At 42.2% G+C, this 17,582-nt stretch overlaps 1 protein-coding gene across 2 annotated transcripts in view; it reads right to left on the bottom strand.

The window, feature by feature from the left end:
- Positions 1 to 14,162: 14,162 nt before the first annotated feature.
- Positions 14,163 to 17,582, bottom strand: part of LOC135320768 (uncharacterized) — a 135,280-nt gene continuing 131,860 nt past the window's right edge. For both annotated transcript variants that reach the window (XM_064483852.1, XM_064483858.1), the window contains one exon: positions 14,163 to 16,097. The gene's annotated coding sequence lies outside the window, so the exon portion shown is untranslated. The remainder of the gene's footprint in view (positions 16,098 to 17,582) is intronic.

Consider the following 17,582-nt stretch of genomic DNA (forward strand, 5'->3'; position numbering starts at 1 on the left):
TTTCTGAATAAGTGATGCTTTCATAGAGCTCAAAATTCCAAAGGTTTGAGTGCCACCACTGTCCCGAAGCCTTTCAAACTTTTCCTTGGGGGCACTCAGAACTGCGTGTGTCTCTCTCTCTCTGTGTGTGTGTGTGTGTGTGTGTGTGTGTGTGTGTCCTTCTGGACTTAGTTTAGCCTGAAATGAGCAAAAGGAAGTACCCCTCTTTTTACACAAACAGCAGACGACTTTCACAAATTTATAACTTTTAAAAATATATGAACTGTAATGTTGTAGAATTTTACAAGAGGCAGTGACCTTCAGAGCTGTCAATAATGGAGGCAGAACAGTTGGAAGGACAGCAGGTGCTCGTGCTCAGTGGCTGAAGTCACAGAACATCCACGGCCACCTCTGGTTAATCTTATAGAGTTGGTGCTGTCTGCAGGCATTCAGAGCTGTGCCCCCCTCCCCACCAAATATATATATTAGGAAAACTGGTGAGCCTCAGTATGAGAAACAATAAAGTATTAGAAGGGGAAATTGAGTATATTGTTTTTTAAAAAAAAATTAGCATCCAGGTAGTTTAATTTCAGCTCCTAATAGACTGATGTGATGACATTGACAAGGATGCGTAAACACCTGTAAGATCAAGGGACAGGACCGGAGACTCTGAAGCAGCAATCACCACACACAACCTTCACTGCTGTCCTTGACAACCTTATTGAATTACTTGATTTAAAATAGACTATAGATGTTAAACATCATCATTTTGAGAAAGCAGATCTTTTGAAATCTTATATATTAATGTAACTGAATTGGATAAAGAAATGCTAAATGTGTAATAAAGTATCCAAAGAGGTAACGATTCCTGTAAACACCACAAATTGAATAGGACCACAGCATAATGTGCATATATAGTTTAATGATCTGGAAGAATCACTCACCATTGTATTCAAGACATCTAGAGATGATGTTAAATGTGGTTGTCCTTGGATAGATTTTTGTGAATGTTAGAATGAAATCAGGGTCAAGCACACAAGTTTAGTTTAAAAGCAAAAGGTGAAACAGACTTCTTTTCAAAAAGCTATTGTGTCTGGTTAGAAATCATCGAACCCATGGGTCAAGGGAAGGAAAAAAAACCTAGTGACCACGTGACTGTTTCAGGAGCTGGTAGTAAAATGAAAGTTGACAATAGTGTAAATTAGATATGATATTGATGTCCAACTGACCCAATGATTTTTAGTCCATGTGTAAAAAATATATCAAGGAATAAATACTGATTTATGTGTTCTCAGCTCTGTTGCCCCCCTTCAAGCCTGCATTCTGGTTGGGAAAATAAGAACTTCTACTGCAGGGAGGAGGATTTTCAAAAAAGGAGTGTCCCCCAACCGACAAAATAAAGAAAAAGTAGACGACCACTTTAGAGACACAGGGAGATCTGTTGAGCCAGATGACACTTGCTTTACTGTCAATTAGTAGGAGGCACAGCTTTTTGATGAGTTGGGTAACGTATTGCTGCCTTTCTCAAGGTATTGCCCACGGCTCTTGAGAAGCGATGAAGTGGGGCCAAGGAATTAGCCTCCGAATGCCCTTTGCCATGGATGTTGTCTCTATTTTCCACTTTTAAGCTTTAGCTTAGACAAGTTGCCGTGTCTTGCCAAGTGAGCTACAGACATAAGTACATCTTGAAGCACACGGCTCTTTCCTCTTCACTGCAGCAGAGAACCTCTGCATTGGAGCATCCTGAGATGTCATTGGTGGTCATTTTTCATGTTAGGAATCAGTAAGGATGCTATGTCCACATGGATGAGGAGGGTAAGGCTTCAGTCTCTAAAGTGTAATGATGGGTTTACCTTTTCACTTAAAGAGTCTCACATCAACAAATGCGGGTCTGTTCTGGACCAAGAAGAAACAAGTGTTTCAAAAATAACAGCTTGAAAGGTCAGTGGGACATGCCAGGCATCTTCTTCATGTCTTCAAGTTCGGGTATCAAACATGGGTTTCCTATCCTGAGTGATACTGACAATTTGTCATGCTCTGTGCCTCATGTATACCAAAGGCTTTCCTAGATAAAATGTCTAGAAATGGTATCATTCTTGATATCTGTTAAACAGGGGAAGATGAAGGAATTAAATTTAGTCCCTAATGTGCATTGATTTTTTTAAAGACATCAATTTTATAGAAACTTTTGAAGAATTAAAGTGACAGAAAATTGTAAAGCACCTTCTCCTTCTGGTAGAAAACTATTCTGTTTTCGTTTTTTGAAGAATGTGACATAGAATCAGTACTAATATTGTTTGTATTGTACTTAGTGTTTACAGAGTGATTCACAGATATTCTCCTATTTCATCTGTGCAATGACCTCTGGAAGATAAGATTTCCTAGTTATGCTTTTTAATGTCTGTTTCCTAACTCTGTCTAAAAGCAGATTGATTGAGCTCCATTTGCTCAATTTAGAAGGCTGGACTGATTAATTGTGTCAGAACATTCCAGGAGGCAGAGGAAAGGAAGAGACAGGGGTTCTACACGATGGAAGCTGCTCCTGAAATGATTTGACCAGCAGTCATCCATTTTTCCCAAGGCTGGAAAGAAAAGACAACCCAAGGCAAGGAAAACAGGGAGCCCATGAGACTCCAACCTTGGCACGTAGAGTCACGGCTGTCCTCCTGTGCCTTGGAGAAGAGGAGGCTTTGTGTCTCTGTTCTATAATCTCTGTTTTGCTTTTTCTCCACAGTGTCTTGTTTTACTAGCATATGCTGAAACTTGATTTACATTTCATAGCATTAAAACAAAAATCAGGAACTCTTTATCATTTATTAACTATTTGGTAAATAGTTTTTGGTGAATCTTTAACTTTATTATTAGGACTTACCGTGGCAATGTACAACACCTACTTCCCCAGATAACAGCGGTAGCTTACACATGCTAAACTTGTATTTCCCTCTTACATAAAGAAGTCAAGCAATCGGTACCACAGGGCTGGTTTGCATGAAGGTCCCAGGGTCAGAGAACCAGATGCCTCTTATTTTCAGCCCGTCAACTTGATGGCCCAAAGTGTCTGCCTGAGGGTCAAAAATCAGGCCCACATTCCAGGCAGCAGAAAGGAGGGAAGAAAGGTGCTTCAGTTCCCTTTTGGGTTGGTTCTGTAAAGTCCCAGGTAGCTTTCCTGCTTTTATCTTGCTTTAGACAGAGGGCTGAGAGACAGCTTGCTATGAGGTAAGCTCAGCTCAGGACCAGCCATCTCCATCGAGGGGAGGGGAGGGAGGGGGCGGGGAGGCACTGCTCAACCTGCACATGGTGTAAGACAACACGATGAGACGCCGGGGGCCTCCGCAGTCCGTCCATTGCTTCGGGCTGCACTGATCGTTTGGTAACGGTTGAGATTTTCCTGTAGAAGTGCGTGTATGCTCGAACGATTGCTCAGTTCATTTAAACTAGTGGCTACCAGAGCACGTTGGAGAACACATTTGTTCTCACCTTCTAGCCAGTGACTCTCCCGCCATGTTTCTGTCCTACTGTTCATTTCCACCTTATTTTCCAAGACTCCCGGAGGAAATGTAAGCAGCCTGATGCTCAAATGCTTTTCTGTGTGATTCCCCCCTTGTTCTTTGAAGGAAAAACAAATTGCCTAGAGAACAGTGGACGAAATGCCAACCCCCCATTTCTTTAAGGGTCTGAGATTTGGTGTTAGGAAATAGAAGAAATTTCCAGAAACACCCTTAAGAAACATTATTTCTTTCAAATGTGATTTGGAACAACAAAGAACAATATATTTTATAGCACAGCTTTTAAGACAAATGAATTGGCAGTAAGTTAGCATAATGAAACTTCCAACGTCTTTATATTTCTCCTGGAATTTCCATGGTTCTTGGTGTAAATTTTTAATAATTAATACCAGCTTTCTATTCTTTCTCTTCCTGTAGTTGTAGAGTTAACTTGAAAATAGCTTGTTGTGTCACTGAGAAAGCCTCCTGGTCAGCCTTCTAGTTAAACAGCTTGTGTGCGTTTTGGTGGCAGGTGTGCTAAATAGTAGTTTTCAGGCACTTGAGGGATGCCCATCACACCAGCACTGCGGGAGACTATTTCTCACCCATGACAAGGTGAGACCCTCCTTTCCTCCGCTGCCTCGCCCAGGCCCCCGCATTCTGGTTCTTTCTCACGACCCATTTTCATAAATTTCAGCCCTGCACCAGCAGAGCAAGTCTTGGTTTCTCAAAGACCAGGAACTTAGTTCAAGGTTTTCTGTTAAAGGACAGTGTAAAAAATCAGGCAAATTGATATGTCTTTTGAGGCCTCAGGATCTCTGCATTTAAAACAAGAACTTGAGTTACAATACTATTCTCTTCCACTTTTGAAATTCTAAAGCTCCACACAATAGCTTTTTTAATTGCTAAAATTTTTTTCTAGACTATATTTTTCAAAGATTCACAAATATCTGTTAATTTATATTTAAAGATGTTATATTTAAGAAATGGAATAATTATTTACATTTAAATAGGAATTTAAGTCAAGAAATATTTGATACTGAATGTTTACTCTGAGTTCAAGTATGTAAGCTTAATTTTTGTGGTACTGTCGATAAACCACAAAACGTGAGAGTTGTTGGTTAAAGTTTATCTGGGGCAAAATAAGGACCAGAGCCCAGGTGACAGCATCTCAGAGAGCTCGGAGGAACTGCTCTGAAGAGGAGGGGGAGCTCAGAATTATATAAGATTTCAGTGAAGGGGGACGTGCGGTCCAATACAAGTTTAGGCAGAGGCTGCTGCTAGTCAAGAAGCAGGTGTCTCTGTTAATGATTTTAGCGCTTTTCTAGATAGGAGGGGATGTAAGAATTTGGGCGCATAAAATTTCCTGAAAATGTCTAACTATCTGAAGACTCTTCTGCCCATTTTCCCAGAGCACAGAGCGCCCCATTCCTGATCTCCACACTTAACTACTTTCAGAGGGTGTTGAAAGTCAGCAGCTGCAGTGGCTCATGACTTAACCAAATCAGAGGCAGATGACAAGTGCCAATTTTTAGTTGACAATATGTATATATTGTAGGAAAAAATGTTACTTTCCAACCCTACCCGTGTTCTAGTTTTAGTTAGAGATCAACGGATAACTGTGTTCGATGACTTAGGTCAGACGAGGGGGCGACGGGGTCGTCTCGTGAGCCGGCCAGTGCTCTATGTCAGCCTCCTTGATCACATTCAATTTTCTTTCTCTTCAAACAGTATGCTTCTGATTTTGTTAAGTTTGGAGCCTGTCCTGAGCACATGGGGTCTGGAGGTGGCCCTGTTCCTGTGGTCTTTGTTTATTCTGTGAATTATGGTGTGAATCTTTATGTGCCCAAGCTTCATCATAATTTCAAACTTAAAGGATTTAAATATGGGAGATGGATGCCATGTTCTGGGAATAGATTTTCAGGATAACAGCCAGGATTTGTAAAAAGTAGGGAGAATGGATACGGCCTTCAAAAAAGAAATGCTATTTTACAATTTCTTGTAAACAAATTAAAGTGCTTGTTGGGATTCTATCAGGAATGTTTAATTGGGAGACTTGCCTCCCATTTTCATGAAACTAAATAATTTTATTATTTGTTTAGTGCCTACTGTCTGGCAATGAAGTAGCCCCTTTGCATACAGTTTTATCATTTAATCTCTACAAAGAGTCCCAGGAGAACACATGTGTCACCGGTGAGGGAACCAAGGTCATCCAGGGTATGTGGCTGGAAGGCAGATGGGCTGGAGGGCTTACCCTCCTTCAGGCTGAGAGAGAGACACCAAGGTTTATTGACAAGCATGTTGCAGAATGGCTTACTTAATACTTTGCTTCCTTGATGAAGTGGATCTCTTGAAATTGTTTATGTCTGGCTTATATTCCCCTCTCTCCTCTGCCTCAGGACTTCTCGTAAGTAGAATGAATTCAGCCTGAACTGATTCAGGAAAATCAGAAAATATAAAATTAGCTCACACAAATGTCTGATTAGTCCTTGTAATTCAGTAATTCCTAAAACTCCTAGAAATGCAAGGAAGGTGTGTTACCTCGGGGACTGAGTGCATTTGAAGAGTGAGAAATTTAGTGTGATCTGGTAAAGGCACAGGCTCTATAGACAAAGATCCGGGTTTGGATCCTGGCTCCACCAAGTACTGGAAACATGACCACACATAGCCTCAGTTTCTTCATGTGTTAAATGGGCTGATGGAACTCACCTCTAAGCAGTCAGGTCAAAATAAGATGGTACGAGTGACTCTTAGGCAGAATGCTTGGCAAAGTGCTAGTTGCTCTTGCTGCTTTATAATGTCTTCTTAGGTAATTCCGTTGTCCATTGGCTTGCAAATATCTCCTCATTTGATTTAAGAAATATAGCATGCCTTAAGAATTTTAAAATAAGGAATGAAGATTTACTGGTTAATGCTGGGTGTATTTTTATAGGTCATTTATTAAAAACAAGTAGTTCTCTAAAAAGAATTTATTCAGTGTGCCTAGAACATGATTCAGTTAAAAATGATTTTCCTTTAAATTCTTTTCAGAAATTTTCTGTGATATTTTTATCGAATAGTAGTTGAAGTTTTCTGAGGAGGGGTTACATTTTAAAAAGATTATTCTAGTAACAATTGATATATTAAATAAATGATTCATATCCCTGGACAGCGTAAAGCCCTGTTTTTTTTAAATATATATAATTTTGGGGCTTAGTTCTATGTCATTTTATTGGGCAGAAGTATTTCCCATTTCCATTTTACAGGCAGAGAAGATGAGTCATACAATACTCATTACACAAGAGCAGCAGAGGCTGATTAATTTGGGCAGAGGAGGAAATGTGTGTGGAGAAAAAATCCTTATTCTCAAACTGGACACATTCTGCAGTGCTGTGCAGCTGGAACGGTTTTGAATTTGCTTCTGGGCTGTCCTAGGTTTCGGCCCATGTGCCTGGAAAGGTCACTCAGGCAAACATGCTAATTTAAGAAGTTTGTCATTCTAAATGCTCTTAAGAGGATTAAACAAAGTCCACAGCAAATAAATGAACATGTTTGGAAGGTTTTCCACCCTCATGTAATTTCCAGAAAACAGACATGATTCACTTGCTAAACCAAACACACATGTATATTAATGAGCCTGGTTCACATGACTGGACAGCACGGAGGGAGCCTCATCTATTGGCGTGGGTTCTGCTGCAGGAACCGCACCTGAAGGTTTAATTAGAATTTATTTCCAGCGAGTGCTGCTCCAGCCTTTTTCTCCCCAATGTAAGAAAGCGCCCTCCTTGCCTGGCCATTAGTCTGCAGAGCCCCGCGGCTCACACACTCCCCTGCTCATCAGGATGCTGATGGAGCCAGCTTGCTTAGACACACTTAGCTACACTCGCAGCGGGGATCATCAGTCTCTTCTGTGTGTTCACCTCCACGTGCAGGGGAGAAAATCGAGTTTTGCTGGAGACAAACGCTAATTGACCACCAGTTGTTTCAGAGGGACTGTGATGTTGAAAACTGGAGTCCCTTTCATTTTTATATGTTGGATGCAGACAAACTGCACGGCGACAACCCCCACTGTAAGTACACCTACCAGGGAGGGGGTCGGAATTTTGATCTGCACGTATTCAGATCCTGGCACTGGTCAGCTTACAGTGTTCTCACTGGGTTTGGGAGACTGTTTCCATAGTGATTTATTTGGTTTCCAATAAATTTGCACAGCCGTCTCCTTCAGTCGAGTTCTGATGGGTTCAGTTGGGAGGGGCATGTGAAATTGGGGCAGGCAGAGAGTTGCAATGAAGACTAGACACCATCTGGTTACCTCTCATTTTTTATGGGCCCAAAAATGCTTGTCTTGTTTTCTTTTCTCCTCCATCTACCCCTTCAGTTCAGGGAGTCGTCTTCAAGAATTTCATCCTAAAATATAAAGTAATGAAGAAGGCAGTGTGTCTTTTTGGTTGATTTCATTTGACTTGGGTTCATTGTTAAAGATTTTCCAGTGAGGATTTTGTGAGCTTTTAAAAGCTGGAAGTGTAGCACAACCAAGGAGAGAAAGTCAGAGAAACGAGTCAGCGGCCCCTGTGAGGTCTGCAGGACGAAGGCAGGAAGTGGGGCAGAGGCAGCACCGTGGCCTCCCCTGTAGCCCTGAGGCCAACGTGGGCATGAAAAGCCAGCTTCTCTTGTCGCCATGTGTTCTACCAGGTCTCCAACTAAAGGAATGCGAGGAGATTTGGAGAGGACTTACCTTTTACCCTCTTGTCAAACATCTTAATGCTGACTGTATTTATTCAAGATGACACAGAGATCACCTGCAGAGCTTGAGGGAGCGGTGCTTGCTTCCTGACTTGCCCGCCCCAGGCTCACTCATCAGACTCCTGATTCTTTCAGGCACTGCAGTGCCCGTGGGGGGTGCTCTGCTCCTGGGGGGGTCTCTGCTCCTGTGGGGGGAGCTCTGCTCCTGGAGGAGCTGGGCACTGGAGTGCTCACATTGGAGCCGGTCGCACAAGCGCTGATCCCTCACCACGTGATGAGCCCTTTGTGTAAGTAGTAGAGGTGGGAAACAGAGTCTTCCTGTGTCTACGGAGTTCTCCAGTAAAGCCAACTTGGAGGAAAGAAAGAAAATGCCTACTGTTCCATGACTGTGTCCTAAGGGTTTAAAGCTCACTGCGGGGCACACGTGAGATCTCATCCAGTAAATACTCTGGGGTCTTGACTCTGACATGTCATGAATTTGGCATTCTCATAATGTTATTTCTCTTAAAATATGTCTAAGCAATCATTTTTGTGTGATGGTTATATGTGCATAAGTGTCCTGAAGAAACTGTTGTGGATGGAAGTGTGGGCATCAGTGGTACCAGAATGGCTGGTGGTCCTGGGGGTTGCCCGAGCTGCACACCATTTGTTACCAGCAGTCTTTCAGGTCGCATCTTATTCCAGAGCTCACCGGGGCTCCCATCTCTCACTATGTGTCTTGAGAGAATATTTGTTCAGAGGGTAGGGGACAGGGTGCTTCCAAGTCTGGGTTCTGGGGTTCCCTGTCTAAAGGTGGCACTGGCACAAATCCTTTATTCATGGGGTAATTAAGCCACACAGTCTCGTGGTTAATTTGGCCTCCCTGTACTTCTTCATGTTAGGAGCTGGAGGGCTTGGGTAAGGCCCCCAAACCTGTTTTTGGTAAGCTTTCAGCCCTACCACACAACCTGGGTTGTCCCATTTCAGTCACATGACTTTGATTTTTGCAGGTAGGTGTGACTCCTGGACAGTGCCTGGGACTTCCAGGTTTCCCCTACAGTAGGAACACTGAAGAAATTTCAACCCGTAAGTTGTGTTTGGGGGCCTCGAGGACAAGTAGGGACCCACAGAAAGATATCTGGATGGGTGGCGATCAGGCCCGAGTCTTGGAAGGACAGAGATTCCATTATTGTTTTAACAGTGAACTTAAGGGAGGAATTCGGGAAGGTCTGATGCAATTGAGGTTAAAAATATTATCTGGCTTTTATTGTTAGCAGTAGTGGTTTTTAAACCTTAGACCCATTCCCGCTTTTTATAAGAAATATTTTGCAACCTTTCTTTTTTGGTGCCCGGAATTGAACATCATGGAAAGTGTAACCTAAGTATAAATATGATAAACAAATAGACAGGTAGATGGAAAAATGGGGTACCTAAATTCTTATATTATGGGGTATTTTATATTTTTGCTAATTAGTAACCTCTCAGGACAAAAGGCACATACAAAGGGAGTCACTTCTAATAAACTGTTTTTCCAAGCCTTACCTAAATGGGAAACAAGTGGCTTCAGAATGTTAGAGCACCTCCCAGGTCCCCGGGGAAATCTCCTTGTCAGAGTTACACTTGCTGATGGTGTCCTGTGCCAAGTGCAAGCAGATGCGGTTCGGAAGCTGCCCGGGGGCTGACTCCGGGGATTCCTTCTCCGTCTCAGCTCTGAGGGAGCCTTGCCTTTCCTGACCACAACCACAGAGGCGATTTTGAATCTCTGAAAACTGCCATACCAGTGTATATCACAACCCCCACAAGATATGTTGAATAAAGTAGAAAACTTTAAGTGCCTCCTTTAGGATAGAAATAGGATATAAAATAAATCATGATTTAAAAAATTCTAGTGCCCGAATAAGTGCTACATTACACTGGCTGCATTATTAGGTTAGACAACTTCATTACTGCTTTCCATACCACATCTTCTAGTTAGTTTTTATTTATCTTTTTTTCCCTAAAGAAAAAAATCATATGATGCATTCTTGTGTCAGAGGTGACAAGAAGAGAGCAAGTGTAAAACCGGAAATCGTGATGCTGGTCAGTCTAATATCAGCTCCGTCACTGCACAGATCATCTTAACTCATTTTACTGCAATTTTTGGAATTACCTTCTCACTTGGAAAATCCCCTGTGTCAGTTAGATTTGCTAGTAAAACAATTTTTTTTCTTACTTAGTGCATCAGTGATGTTTTCAAGATGATAAAAAATTTTGCCCATGGCATTTAAACAGTTGCTTCTTCTCGTAATTCATGGTTCACGGTCTTGTATTTGTCACAACTGGAGAAATGTGTTTTCTGTGTGCAAATTCTCATTGTTTTGGTGACGCAGGGACACTTGTCCTTACTGGATGGAGTATGATAGTAGTTGTTTGAATTCTCTCTCTAAATCTGGAGTCCTGTGTTATGATTCCTGTTACCTTAAAAAATATGAATATTGTTATTTACCTAAATAGATAACATCACACCAGTGATGTATATCAAATTGGTCCAACTAGGAATTCCAATATTAAATGAGACAGTAATTTCACAACTCACTATTCCAAAAATTTGGATTGATGGTTCAATTATACCAGGGACATTAGCTGTTGTAATTGAATCAATCATTGCTTTCTTCAATAAAAGTTTCCATTCCATCTGCTCTTTTGTTTTATTGTCCTTCTGTGTTTTGTTTGCTTTCTTTCCCAAATATATATGATTTTGGATTTTGTCATTGAAAATCCTTGCTGGTTTTGCTACCTCATGCTGCAGAGAAAGCCTTGTGACTGTTTTATAGTCACTGATTTCATGGTTGTATGAGTGCTTAATGCCACCTTGCAGGGATGTGGAGACCTAATGAAGTGTGTGCATAAAAGGCTTAGTCTACATTGAGTGCAGGGTTAGTGTGAGCAGCTCATGTCATCAGTATCATAGTTAATCCATTACAATCATCCTCTGTTAATCAGTGTTATCATTCTAACGTCTCCAGGAGAGGAAATGTAGTATTCTAAATGCAAATCTTTGCCACTCTTTTAGTCAATTCAACACCTTTAAAGCTTTGCTGTAATAGGACTGTGTGCCTGGTATCCCTACTTTTGCTTCTCCTGACCCAGGACGCGGTCTCCACGGCTGATGATCCATGAGACACTGGATTCTTGGTCCCATGGCTCTGTGTGTTCTGGGACATCTGGGGACTTCAGCACTGTTTTAGGGGCTTTGGGTCCCACCTCTTCATAGCATTGCTGAGATGAGATCTGTGGGTTCACCCTCATTCTTGAGTGTATGGTGCATTTTTTCTAGAACCAACACACGCCACCGTGACAGCACTGCTTTGACCACGTGCTGGGGCAGCGTGTGCTTGTCAGTTCTTGGGTTTAAATTTTCTGTTCAAATTTCTAAAATGGGGTATATTGACAGATACACTCCATGTAAACAGAAGCTCTGTGGGGTTTTCAGCAACTTCTAAGAACATAAATATTCCTGAAGCAGCTAATCTTCCTCCCAACAAGTGAGGAGCAAGCCGGCAAGTCCTGGGGGCCTGTGGCGGCCAAGCTGTGCAGCCCAGGCTGCTCACCGAGGAACAAGGAGAAAATCTTAAAAACCTACTTCAATGCTGTCTTTCACAGAATCTCAGAACTGAATGTTTTAATATTTAAAGAGGGGTGATTAGTTTTTTTATACATTATTTTATTTTTTTCCTTTTTCAGTATTATTAGGTATAATTATTACAGTTCAACTCCACATACACATTGCATGTAAATACATGTATAGAGTATACTGCATTTTTTTAGTTACATATAAGTACTAATTATTGTTTCTAAGAACAGATTAGAGTTTCAGATTTTTAAACTTACATAGTTACCAGAGGAATAAAGCCAACTACAAAAGAATAATAAACAGAATATGGTAATCCAATCACAAAGGACAGTCATATGTGCTTAAGCATATTCAAGAAATCAAAATAACAATTAGTTCATTTGTGGTCTTATTATTATTGCTATTAATTTTAGATTCCTCATAAATGAAGTCTTATGGCATTTTTCTTTCTCTTTTCACCCCACTTCACTTAGAATGACAGTCTTCAGGTCCATCCATGTTGCTGCAAATTGCATCTGTTATGGCTGAGTAGTATTCCATTGTAGATATGTATCACCTTGTCTTTATCCAGTCATGTGCTGATGGACATTTGTGTTGTTTCCATGTTCTTTGTTCTATGTCCCTTCTGGCAACAATTACTGATTTTAAATATTTTCCACCTTAAAATCCTTCCTGAAGGAGACGTGGTAACAGGAATCAAAAACAGTTACAGCACAGGGTTGTGTGTGATGGGCCCTAGGGCTTGGTAGGAAGGTTGGCAGAAAAGATTTCAGATTCTGATCAAATGATTCCTCCTCTTGTAGCCCTGCTGACCGCCTCTCTCACGGCCTGCCCTACTAGTCTGACCAGTCCCTTCTGTGAATCCCACTGTATTGTGCACAAATTTTTTCCAATTGGTGTCACCCCGCAGGGACCTTAGGTGAGGCACCTAAGCTCCTGTGTTGGTTTCTTCCATCAGCCCTTAACTTCCTTGGGAGCCAGGACTGTCTCATTGCCCCAAGGATTCCTAATGCCTAGTGAGATGCCTGATACAGCTGGTACTTAACGAGCACATAAGTCAAATGGAAAAACCTGATCAAAGAAATGGCCCTCATTTTTCAGACATGCCTATTTGAGTACATAGGGTAAAATGACATGTTTTCTTGAATTTGCTGTCAAATACTTCAACAAAGGACAAGTAAAAGAACAAAGGTCTGAATAAAGGAAATATGGAAATGTTTGTGAATTCCTTAATCTGGGTGATGGGCTTATTGTACTATATTTATTGATGTATAATTAAGTTATTTTATAATTTTCTTATCATTAGCTGAATAGCAAGTATTAATACGTATTAATTGAAATCCTTTGAGCCGACCAAACTTACCCCACACAAAATGCTTAATGTCCTAGTAGTGTGTCTTACAGAAATCTTTTCCCATAAAGACAGGAAAAAGGGAAAGACTGATCTGTGCAGTATTTCCACATTGTCAAAAGACCAAAGACCGACACAAAGAAGAGATTCTAAAAAAGATAAAGAGGCTGAAATCAATGTCCTGAAAACCTAGCCAAGAATTCTAAATGTCCCAACTTAACTAACCTCAGCACTGCCGCATCAAGAATGAGGCAAGTAGAACCTTGAGGATTTTTTTTAAATAAATAAATAATGATCCAGTTCCTACCACAGGCAATTATGGTAAGAGTGAGTACATGTTCTAACACCAACTAGTGTACAAATTGTAATTTATACTTGATTCAAACTGCTTCTTCTATAAAATCTGAATCTTTTCATTCTTAAGACAGATTTGTGGCATATGACCTAGTGATAAAATTTTCAACTCGCTTGTATTCAAAAAGTTCACCAATGTGAGAGTTTATTACAACAACTATTGCTTTTTGGGAAACCCATGTGCCTTGTCACTCTCTTCCATAAGATTTCCTGTGGAAAATTCAATCCCTCATTCAGGAAGGGGCTGAGCAAACAGTCTGATGGAAAACCTTCATACACTGCAACACAAGAAAATGAAAATGACAGTGAGCAGCCCGTGAAGCTGGCAGACACACACAGCTCACGGCTGTGTTCCCGCCATGACATTCTGTAACCAGCAGGGAAAATGTGCATTTCAAGAAATAGACATAAACACTTTTCAGGACCTGAGCACATAATTTCCCTTTCAGGGTTTAGTGGGCTTCCATTTAATTCTATGAGAAGTGTTTAAAACAACAGAACAACAGCTGAGGTATGGTTTAAAGTAACATTTGTCTTAGTGAAAATAAAGCCAGCTGATTGTTATCATTTTTACTTTATTTGATCTCACTCTCCTACTTTACCTCCCCAACCTCCTCCACAAAATGATGGTGAACGTCCCCTCCTGGGTCAGAAGGCTAAGTAGAAAGTACCAATCACATGGAGGTGTGCTTTGTTGTTTTATTTTTCAAAAGAAACATGTTTCATTCATGTGATTTAAAATTAAGATCAAGAAACAAACTCTATTCAATGAATGGTAGCCAACACATGTCGTCATAGCTGCTCATCAGGTTTGGCCCCACGTTACACACATTTACATGGACATGTGACATGTGCTGTCATGGGACATGGTGAGTGGGGACAGGGTCTCTGCTCTCACAGGGCACACAGCCTGGTGGGGGAGGCAGTGTTCAATCATTGCCTTTTTTTTTTAATGTACTTACAAATTATGGGAAATGCTATTTAAAAAGAACAAAGTGAGTCAATGAAAGTGAAAAGTTCAAGGACAGTATTTAGGTGAGGGAAGACAGGGAACCTCTTTGAAGAGCTGACACTCCACTGAGACCCAAAGGACAACTCCGGTGCTGCAGGTGAAGGGCAGGGACACATTGATAAAGGGCTGATATCCAGAATACACCAAAATCTCTTTAAACTCAACAAGAAGAATGAATAACCTGCTTAAAAAATGAGCAAAATGCCTCAACACACACCTCAACATGGAAACTAGATGCCAAAGAAATCTATGGAAACATGCTCCACAGCATCTGTCATCAAGGGGCTGCAGACTGAAACAGTGAGTTATCACTGCACACCAGTCAGAACTGCCAAAACTCAGAACACTGACAGCACCAAATGCTGGTGAGGATGTGGAGCGTCAGGAATTTTCTTGCATTGCTGGTGGGAATGAAAAATGGCCCAGATACTTTGGAAGACGGTCTGGCAATTTTTTACAAAACTAAACGTACTCCTACCATATGATCTGGCAACTGTGCTCCTTGGTGTTTACTGAACAAAATGGAAAATTACGTCCACACACAAATCTGCATACAGATGTTAATAGCAGCTTTATTCATAATCACCAGAACTCAGAAACAACTAAGCTGTTCTTCAGTAGGTGAATGGATAAATAAACTGTGGTCCAGGCAGAAAATGGACTATTTATGGTGTTAAAATAAAATGAGTTATCAAGGCATGGAAAGACATGGAGGAACCTTAAATGCATATTACTAAGTGAAAGAAGCCAATCTGGGAAGATTCTGCAACTGTCTGATTCCAACTGTATGGTGTTCTGGGAAAGGCAAAACCACAGAGACTAAAAGATCAGTTACTGTCAGAGGCTAGAGGGGAAGGAGTAATGAATGAGGTGCAGCAAGGAGCATTTTTAGGGTCACTAAGACAGACTACTCTGTATGATGCTGTGATGGTAGAAACGTGTCATTGTACATCTGTCCAAACCCACAGAGTGCACACCACCAAGTGTAAATCCTAGTGTCAAGTATGGGCTCTTGGTGATGATGACGTGTCAGTGTAGGTTCACCCATTGTCGCAAATGCACGCTCAGGTACAGGTGTCAATAGTGAGGAGGCTGTGGGGACAAACTGCAGTTCATACACCCAATCCAGCCCCAGCCACTGCTGTGAATAAAGCTCTGTGGGTGTGTGGACTCTCCGGCTGCTCTGGCGTCTGAACAGCAGAGCTGAGCAGCTGCACCAGAGATCAGGAGGTTTGCAGATCCTGAAATATTGACTCAAAAGCCCTTGACAGAAAAAAGTCTGCTGTGTCCTGCTCTACACGAATCACAATTCACCCTGTTGAGACAGGAGAGCAGGGCCCAAACAAGGCATGGTTAATCGGACTGAAGCAATGTTTTAGTCCCAAAACCTTTGTTGAAGTCCTGCAGAATCAGTGACAGACTGTAGCCAGGAAGCGTCTGCAGAAGGAGTCGGTAGCAGGCCTTCCCGCCAGGCTCCGGGATGCCGGGGGCCACGCGCTGCACGGGGGCCACCCACTTGAAGAAGACGGACTTGCAGTGGAAGCCGATCAACTCATAGAGCTCGGAGAGGATGCTGCACTGCTGAATTCTCTCCTAGGAACGCTGAAGCACAGGGAAAAAAGCAACAAGCATCTGAACGAAACATGTAAGTGAAAAAAGACACGTAAAAAATGTTTTCCCATAAAACAGAGACCTGATGACACAGGAAGGAAGAGGAAGGCTGACTTCGTGCACTGATGGGACCGGATGCAGAAATGCAGGGAAGCAGCGCTGTGCAGATGCTCCAGACCCCCTCCGGCCCCACCTATCCACGTTCATCCTGTCCTTTTCCTAGAAAGGCCTGTATTCCCTGAAACAGAGGAATCTGCTCCCTACACATGAGACGCAGAGAAAGGAAGGAGCAAAAGAAAGGGAAAGTAAAGGAACAACGTTTCATCTAGACCCTAGTATTTGGGCAGGACTTTCACCAAATACACATCTTCTCAAAGCACAGAGCACACAGTGAGAGGCTGACAGAGTGACTGCGACTTCTGCTCCTTAAGCACCAGCTACCTGCCAGCACACGCTGCGCCCCTTACTGAATCATTACAATCATCTCAGAAACTATTACTACCCCGTCTCACAGGCAAGGAAATCTGAAACTCGGGGAAGAATTATTATCATCCTGGACAATGTCCCACGACCCAGAATTGTCAGAGCCTCCACAGACCCTGGACTAAAATTCTCCACTTCACCACGGGCCCTGAGCCTCAGGCTGAGGCCACATCAGGCCTGCACGGGCCCAGAGCACGAGTATGTGGGACAGGGAATGGTCCCACTCGAAGTGCCAGGCCAAGGCCCTCAGAAACCTATGAAATGAAACCAAATCCCCAATCTCCTTTCCAACCCACTGCCCTGTCCGGGAGGACTGCTCGGCACATCTGCGCTGTCACCTGTGCACAGGCTGAGCAAGGGGCCCAGACAGTGACGTGACGTCCCAGTGGAAGTGGCTAGGAGGCCGCTTCATCACAGGACAGACTCTCCCGGCTTCCAACGTTAACTCTCCATTCCATTTTCAACTGGAAAGTAAGTTTAGACTTCTTTTCCTCTCCTAGAAACAAAGAGAGTGGTAATATCAGCAGGAAACTCAAGACTGAGGAAGAGTCTCCTGGCCATCTGGAAGGATAGGTCGGGGAGGGAACAGAGACTGGGATCAGAAAGACCCGTGTTCCAGTCCAAAGTCTGCACGTCACTCGCTTTGACAGTTTACTTATTAATAGAGGTGAAAAAATCTAATTATGATTGTTGGGAAAACTAATTGAAATAACGTATGCCACTAGCATACGTATAAAATCCTTCATGAGTGTCCCAGAAATGGAAGTGATCGTGGTTAGTTACTGTCTGCCAAGTCTTGGGTGCTAAGCCCACATCAGCCAGCCAGAGATGTGCCAGAGAATGCCTCACCAGCTAGCAGCCTTCTCCAACTTGGAAACTCACAGTGTCTGAAGAACAGGCAGTGGTGGATGCTTTGGGACACTCTGGAGGTAACACTCCAGTGATGACTTTAAAAAGCTGGGGAGAATTTAGGGGACCATACAGTTCAAATAC

Source organism: Camelus dromedarius, unplaced genomic scaffold (assembly GCF_036321535.1).
Source record: "Camelus dromedarius isolate mCamDro1 unplaced genomic scaffold, mCamDro1.pat HAP1_SCAFFOLD_27, whole genome shotgun sequence".
Classification (NCBI taxonomy): Eukaryota; Metazoa; Chordata; class Mammalia; order Artiodactyla; family Camelidae; genus Camelus; species Camelus dromedarius.